Source organism: Elephantulus edwardii, unplaced genomic scaffold (assembly GCF_000299155.1).
Source record: "Elephantulus edwardii isolate Elephantulus edwardi_28Jun2011 unplaced genomic scaffold, EleEdw1.0 scaffold00159, whole genome shotgun sequence".
In the NCBI taxonomy this organism is placed as follows: Eukaryota; Metazoa; Chordata; class Mammalia; order Macroscelidea; family Macroscelididae; genus Elephantulus; species Elephantulus edwardii.
In genome coordinates this window covers 7,529,455-7,538,603 of record NW_006399909.1, presented here as the reverse complement: position 1 = coordinate 7,538,603, position 9,149 = coordinate 7,529,455, and the positions used below count along the sequence as shown (strand labels likewise).

The following is a 9,149-nucleotide window of genomic DNA, read 5'->3' as shown; positions in this document are numbered from 1 at the left end:
GATATAGATACAGATACAGTTATAGATAGTCATAGAGATAGAGAGATAGAGAGATGATACAGATATAGATGATATAGATGATATAGATAGAGATAGAGATAGATGATATAGATATAGGTAGATATAGATAGAGATAAATATAGAGATAGAGATAGAGATAGAGAGAGATAGAGAGATGACAGAGATAGAGATAGATGATATAGATATGGATATAGAGATAGAGATAGATGATATAGATATAGATAGATATAAAACAAGTCTTATATTTTAAGACAGGTTTTAAATTCTCTTGTATCATTTTTCAGTAAGTTTATTAATTATTTGATATATCAAAAAAGAAATATATGTTTTATAAATAAAGAGTTCATGATACAGGATCATTTTCCCCTTTTTATTGATGTGCTTCTGTCATCCTATTTAAAATGCTGAAAGTTAAAATTTGTGACATATTAGTATGTTAATATATTAGATGAACAAATGGGCAAAAAAGTAAGTGTATCAAAGTATGTAAGAGCTAATCAAACTATGATAGAGGGTAAAATAGTATATAAAGAGATATTTAATGAATGAAGAGAAAAGATGTATAATCCTTTTCCTTAAGTGGTTATAAGATTGGAAAATATCAGTAGAAATATTAAAACTACACAAAACTAATTAAGATAAAATAAGACTTTCTGCAGAAAGAAGATGAGATTGAGACAGTCTTACCTGTATTAAAAAGACAATAATGTAAGTAATAAGGTAAGTTTAATCATATATACATCTTTCCAGAAAACAAAGGAAGGAAATTGTTCTTGTTCTATTTGATTTTTGTGTGTGAAATATGTGTGTGTCCGTCCCATACAATTATCATGCCAATAAAAAGTCTTTATATTTGTGATAGATTCTAGGTGTCAAGAGCATAAAATAAATCTAATAACCACAAACTTTATACAATTGTATGACAAAAGAAAATTCAATCTTAATCAATTTAATTCCTGGAATTTTTTTTTTGGTACAGCAATAAAGGAAAAAGAAAGAAGATGGGGAAGAAAACAAAAAGAAGAAAGAAAGAAGAGTAAAAACACATGAATATTATTCACAAAGTAAATGGACTACAGGAGGGACCAGAGCACATCATACTTAACTTCAACACAAAGAGAAGAAAAATATATTGAATATTCTGTGTATCTCAGCTTGTTACAGCAAACAAACAAATCCAAAAATGTTACCTTTATAATGGGAATAAAAATGTACTATTTCAATGAAAGTAAGTATGCATGGATTCAGAAAGAATAAAATTAATTATAAGTGAAGAGAAAATATCTACTTATGTGACAACTTAGTGAGAAGCTCATAATAAATCTATATGGAAAATAAGAATAAATCATCAAATATATGTGACAGCTTTTTAAGATTTTTTACTTGAGGAAAACTTTGCAAAGCATCTTGTTTTTTTCATTTAATGATTCTTCTATTTTTTATAACATTAATTATAATACCTACATGATCAAGAGGCAGTTGTTAAGAACAGAGCAAGGAAACTCTGAGTGGTTCAAAACTGGGAAGGGTGTACATCAGGGATGTGTCCTATCTATCTTCATACCTTTTCAATTTATATGCAGAACAGATTTTCCGGGAGGTTGGGCTCAATGAAGAGAAGCGTGAAGATGACACAACCATGCTTAATGAAACTGAGGAGGACCTGAAGCACTTGCTGCAGAGAGTCAAGGACTGCAGACTTCAATATGGATCAATGCTCAATATCAAGAAAACAAATATTCTCACCACTGGGCCAATTGGGCCAATCAGGATGGATTGTGAAGAGATTGAGATTGTTCACAGCTTTAGTTTGCTTAACTCCACAGTCAATTCTCTTGGCACTATCAGTCAGAAAATTAAAAGACATATTGCGATTGGAAAATCTGTTGTTAGGGACCTCTCCAAAGTACTGAAGAGCAATGGTGTCAGTCTGAAGACTAAGGTGTGCTTGATACGGGCCATGGTCTTTACAATCACTTTCTATGCATCAGAGAGCTGGACAATGACTAGGGAGGATAGAAGGAGAATTGATGCCTTTGAGCTGTGGTGCTGGAGAAGAGTATTGCATATACCATGGTCTGCTAAGAAAACAAAAAAGTTCATCCTGGAGAGGGTTAACCAGGCTGGTCCTTGGAGGCAAGAATTCTCAGGCTTCCTCTGACATTGGACATGTTGCAAGGAGGTACTGGTCCTTGGAAAGAGATGTCATGCTTGGGAGGGTGGAGAGACAGTGCAGGAGGGGAAGACCCTCTATGAGGTGGATTGATTCAGTGACTGGAGTCATTGGGGAGGGTGTATCGGAGACAGTGAGATTGGCACAGGACTGAGCAGGGTTTAGGGATGTTGTACTTAAGGTCACTATGTGTCACCAGCGACTCGACGGCACATAACAAAACAACAACAATGTGATTTGATTATTTCTATTCCTATTTCCTTCAATTATCCTCTGTGAATGAGATTGTGTCAACTTCTACTTCTCTCTCTCTCACTACACCTTCCTTGTAACCATACTGAAATAATTCTGTGTGTATATCTTTCTTTAGTTTTAATAATAATAATAATAATAATAATAATAATAATAATTTTAATTGTACACGTAAAACACATTCCAGATATTGGTGTTTTTAGGTACCCTCAAGTTGAGTACTCGTTGTGGTTGTTGTTGTGTGCTATGGAGTCTCCTGTGACTCATAACAACCTTTAGAACAATCGCTCTAAAACTTCTCTCTCCTGAGCCAATGTCACTGACTCCACATGTGGTTGTTGTTGTTGTGTACCATAAAGTTGAAACCAACCTATAGCTGACCCTCTGGAGGGTTTTCAGAGGCAGTTAATGGGTTAATGACATAGAAAAAAACTGTCCATTCTTCTCTATAAACAAGACATCTAAATGACATTTAGACATTATTACAGTCACTGTATAAATCAATCTCGTGAGGGTCATCTTCACTCACTGACCCGCTGCCCTGCCAGTATGTCTTTTTCCAAGGACTAGCCCCTCTTGACAACATGCACAGACTATGTGAGGCAAAGCCTGGTTGCATTTCTTTGGGGACAGATAAATTTGATCTTTTTGCTGCTCATGGGATATTCAATTCTCTTCTCTAGAGACATTTATTCTTCTGTCATTCTTATTCTTGTAATTCTTATGCATAGGAAGTTACTGAATATAGCATGGCTTGGTCAAAGTCTACTTTAGTTTTTAAACTGATATATTTACTCTTGAGAATAAGTCCTTCACAGTAGTTGATTCTCAGTGAAACTCAATGCATTTTTTTATGTTTTGAGAATTGTTTCACCATCGATTTTGATTGTGGTTGAGCACTTCAATATTCTTCAATCTGTCATGTTGTATTGAGTGTCAAGGATTTTTGTTTTCTTGATGTTAAGGTGTAATCCATACTGAAGGCTATAATCTTTGGTTTTCAGGAGCAAGTGCTTAAAATTATCTCTTTTTGCAAGCAAGATTTTGCAATCTACGTAAAACAGGTTGTTGGATCTTTCTCCACGTCTGCTGTCATATACTTCAATGTACATTCCAATTTCTTAAAATATTTCCTCAGAATGCAGTACACACTATAGAGGAGTTTATCGAAGAAAATCTAAAATAATTAATACCTATAGTGTGCCTGTGGTTGGGGCGGTGAAAGAGCAAAAATATGACTAATATCTACAGTTGATGCACATATCCAATGCAACATAGTCAAAGAGAGCTGTCACAGAAATTTGAATTTGATTCAACTTTCTATCAGTTCTTGTTGCTTGTACTCTGACTCACACACTCTGAGTAACTCAAAGTAGAACTATGTTCTACAATATTCAATAGTTTCAGTGGTTGTTTTTCTCAAAAGGAGACTATTAAGACTTCTTCCATGGGTCTGAGTAAACTTGAACTTCTAAATATATACGGAATTTTATATTTAAATATGTGGGAAGAAGAGAAATAATAAAAGGACCATGTTCTATCATTAACTCTTTTTAGCCATATAGTATTAGAACTCCAGACACATTGATACTAACACAAGAATAGACAAGCAGTAGCAGAAAACAGAGATAAGTCACTAAACAAAGAAATATAATTTTAATTTAATAGTATTAGTGGTTCTGAAGATCAGTACAGGAAATATGCATAAGTCAAGAACTGGTTTTAAGATAAAGCTACCTACATTAAAAGCAATCACAAGATGTTAACCTTATAGCATATTATTCATAATATTACATTTTAAATTATTAAAAACAACAATCTGTAAGGAAAATTTTTTAAAAACCCAAACTTGAGTGACATGATTTATGAATTGAAAATATTATTTCAAGGCATAAAATAAAGCAACCATAAGGAAGCCTTAATCAATATGGTAACACCAAAATATTCTTTCAGTTTCTAAGACACTGCCACAAAAGAAAACACATCACAAAGTGATTTTACTGTTAGGTATTTTTTAGTTCTTTCCAACTTTCACATTCTAGAATAATATTCTCCCTGGTCCTGCTTCCAGCCTAACAAGAGCTGCTGTGCCTGAGTCTACTTTTACAGACACTGTATAAATTCACTCACTGTTGGCTCTTTCTCTGCTTCACTAATCCCCTGTTATGTTAACAAGCATGTTACCTTTCTTCACAGACTGGTCTGTCTTGACAGCATGTCTGAAGTATGTAAGACTAAATTTTGCCAATCTTTCTTTTAATTTGTAGATGTATTTGCAGCACACAAAATTGACAAACAACTTGTATTATAATTGTTGTTGCTACGTACTATCAAGTCATCTGTGACTCATAGCGATCCTATATATGACAGCTATGAAGACTGTTCTGTCCTGAGACAATCTCTGACTCCGACACATCTACCCCCATTGCCCTAGCTACTATATCAAGCCATCTCGTCCAGGGTCTTCCTCTCCAGTGCTGTCCCTCCACCTTTCTGAACATGATGTCCTTCTCCAAGAACTGAACACTCCTTGCCACATGCCCAAAGTATGCTAGTCTTCATTTCACTCTCTCCAAGACAGAGCTGTTTGTTTTCTTGGAAGACCATAGTATGCTCAATATTCTTCTCCAGCACCACAAATCAAAGGTTTCATTTCTTCTTCTGTCATTCTTGGTCATTGTCCCGCTCTCAGATGTATAACAAGTAATTGAAAATACCATGGCCTGGATCAGGGACACCTTAGTCTCTAGACTGATATTGCTTCTCAGTACTCGAAAAGGTCTCCAATAGTACATTTACATAATGCAATTCATCTTTTGATTTTTCTGATGGTTGGTGCCAAGTGTGTTGATTGTAGAGCCGAGCAAGCTGTAACTGTTAACAATTTCAATTTCTTCTCCATCCATTATGGGGCTGCCAATTGCCCCATTGGTGAGAATATTTGTCTTCTTGATGCTGAATATAATATTTTCAGTCAATTATAATAAAGAACCAACACAACATAAAAAAAGAATATTCTGAACTGCACGTAAATATAGAAAAGTTTTTAAAATTCTTTTATCAATAAAGGCAGATAATATATACGAACGATCATAAAACTTTCATTATATTCAAGTTCTATTGATAGTTATTATTGTTGTTGTTGTTTTTAGGTGTCATTGAGTAGAGTATGACCTATATAGACCCTATGAACAATGGATCTGAACCTTCTCTCATTCTGTGCCATCCTCACGCTTCTTAACACATTAGAGACCATTGAGGCAGTAACTGTGTCAATTCAACTGGTCGAGGGTCTTCTTGTCCTTTGCTGACCCTCTCCCTTTCTAAGCATCATGTCCAACTCCAAAGAATCATGCTCCTAGCAACATTCCTCATCATCTTTGTCTCCAAAGAGCACTCTGTCTACTCCAAGATAGAGTTGTTTGTTCTTTTGGCAGTCCATGGGATGATAAGGGCTCTTCTCTAACATAGCAGCTGTAATGCACAAATAAGTCTTCTGTTGTCCTTATTCACTGTCTAGCCCTCAGATTCAAGCAAGTGATCAGCAAAACCATGCCTTCAATTAGACTCCCCTTAGTCCTCAAACCGACATCATTACACCTCAATAATTTCAAGAGGTCTCTAACTTCAGGCATTCCTAGTGCAATATGTCTTCTAATTTCCTGACTGCTGGTCCCGAGATTGTTAATTGTGGATCCAAGTAACCTGATGGTTGGTTATGAGTGCCCTTGTAGAACAACTAAGTTTGATCTTAAATGCATAGATATATATTCTCTTGGAGATGAGATAACACTTTACCCGATTTATACTCAGAACTGTGGAGGGACAGCGTTGGATAGGAAGACAGTAACTAAGGCAATAGAGGTAGGAATACTGGAGTCAGTAAAACAGTTCAGGAAAGGGCAGGCTTCGGAGCTATCGTACATAGAACTGCTATGAGTTACAGGCAACTTGATGGCACACAACGACAACATACTTGTAGAAAAATATATGCACTGTAAGCACAAGTAATAAGAACAAAACAGATGGAAAATAACAGAATTAATAATAATAATTAATGTTTATACTAGAGTAGATTAATAACTCATCAACACAGTGAAGCAATAATACAACTAAAAGGTTTGTTGAGAGTACTTGGAGAGTGCTTCTTCTTGTGGTAAAATTATGAAATGTTTGTGCTGCTGAGTCAGAGCTGACGCATTGCTCATCCTTCATTGTATTTCTCACACTGTAAATTGTACAAAATTGCCCAGCATTCTCCTTTGGAGGCACAGGTGGATTGGAATTACTAGATAGGCTCAGCCTTTAACAGTGCAAATCTCTTTGTGTCAAAGGAGCACCCTAAAATTAGTATGTAAAAAAACCTGTGTGTTTCTTAGCATGATGTTCCAAGTTTTGTTTTCTTTTTAATTCTTAAATAAATAGTATGTTTAGTAATAGGAAGTTTATTTTCATTATGCTTTATAAAATCTGCTTGTGATAAAATATAGAGAAAAATAGAAAACATTTTATTATATGCTGGTAATTACATTTTTACTAGCTTAATCTTTAATAATTTATTGAAACTACTCTATTTATACCGTATTTTCCATATATAACAATGGATAATAGGTTACATTTTATATTACTGGATTAAACAATTTTATTTATGTATAAAATATCAACTAAATTACAAGATAATTAAGCACAAATTTTATTATTACTGTTACTATTGTTTTTTCATTATAAAAAGAAGGTAAAACAACAAGATTTTTACAACTGGAGCATTACTTGATTTTTATTATGTTTGTTGTTGTTGTGTACCATAGAGTCAGAACCAGTCCATAGCTGACCCTCTGATGGGATTTCAAAGGCAATTCTTTGTATAGGAAGAGATCTTCCATCCTTCTCCAGCAGAGCAGTTGGTGGTTTAAAACAATATGCCTTCGAGATTGCAGCACAGCTTCTTGCCACTAGGCCACCAGAGATCTTGATTTGTATTACAACATTTTATAAATGACAAATTTGAACTTAGTGAAGTTTAAATTACTTACATTAGAAAAACCTTAATTTTCTATGTAGTTATTGTTGTTGTGTGCCGTTGAGTCAGAACCTAACCATAGCTGCCCCTGTGGTAGGTTTTCAGAGGCAGTTAATTGCTTGGGAGGAGACTGTCCAGCCTTCTGCCCAGAAGCAGCTGGTGGATTCGAACTGCATGTCTTTGTGGTTACAGCATCGCTTCCTGTCACTAGGCCACCAGAGCTCCATTTTATATTTATTATTCTCTCTGTATCTGTTGTTCATGTGATTACTAAGAGTCAGAGTCAATTTGATAGCACCTAATAACTTGATACAGTTGTTGTTATTGTTGTTGTTAGGTCCCCTTGAGTCACTTGTGATGCAAAGTGACCCTACATACAACAGCTCTGAACCCTGCTCTGTCCTGAGCCAGTCTCACTAACTAACACACTTAGTCCCATTGTCCCAAATATTGTGTCAATGCATCTCATCTGACATCTTCCTCTCTCGTGCTGTTTCTCCACCCTTCCAAACATGATATCCTTCTACGAGAACTGGTCCCCTCCTGGGTACATGCTCCAAGTACGTGAGTTGGAGCTTCAAAATCCTGGATACACCCTCTCTAAGACAGACCTGTTTGTTTTCTCAGTGGTCCATTGTAGGTTCAAGACTCTTCTCCAGCACAACAATTCAGAGACATCAATTCTTTTTCTTTCTGTCTGTGTGTCATCAGAGGCAATGTATATTTATTATTGCCTCTAAGCTTACTGTGAGTCAGAGAGCTGGACAATGACTAGGAATGATAGAAGGAGGATTGATGTCTTTTAGCTGTGGTGTTGGAGGAGAGTATTGAACATACCATGAATGCTAAGAGAATGAACAAGTTCATCCTAGAGAGGTTTAATCCAGGTTGCTCCTTGGAGGATTAACAAAGAAGATGAAAATACCTCAGTGAGATATACTGACATGGTAACTTCAATGAACTTTAGTGTGTTGGGATGATGAGGATGGAATAGAATAGAGCAGAGTTACAGTCTTGGAAACTCAAGGGGGGTCAGCTATGATTTTCTTCTGACATGAGGGCAATGAATGAGTGAGTGATGATTTACCTGCATAGGTTCTTGTTAGATTGTTATTTGTGTTGTATCAATAACATTTATTCATTCTTCTAACTCATATGTTTGAACTGACAAAAATTCCTTTTAATTTCTATGTGACTTTCACAGTCTTTTGATTAGCATTTTACTCCTGAAATAGTAATTGCATTACATACACATATTGACTATTGTTCATGCAGGTTAAAACAGTGCTTGCTATTGTTTTAGATCATGCTGCTAAGTTTTTATTAAATTATTCTGTATTTGTTATTTTCATTTTCATAATTCACTCCTATAAAATAGCTTTCATTTTCATTTCAAGGAAAAATAATTTCAATTATTGGACTAGAATTAGGAAGCTCTTGAGCTTAATAGTAAGGAGTTGAACTGTGAAACCAAAGATACATAGTTCAAGTCTTCCAGCAGCTCCAAAGGAGAAAGACGTGTGATCCTTTCCTGTAAAATTAACTACCTCTGAAAACTCACTGAGAGTCAGCAATAAGTCAGTTCTGACTCAAAAGTCCAACAAAAGACTACAATGAGACAAGCTTTGGTTCATATCACATATATAGAACTCACCAGCAATGACCTATAAGAAATTATTTACT

General features: G+C 35.2%; 1 protein-coding gene across 1 annotated transcript in view; it reads right to left on the bottom strand.

The window, feature by feature from the left end:
• LOC102858271 (cadherin-18-like) overlaps positions 1 to 9,149 on the bottom strand; it is a 634,275-nt gene that overhangs the window by 67,309 nt on the left and 557,817 nt on the right. The gene's annotated exons all lie outside the window — the stretch shown is intronic.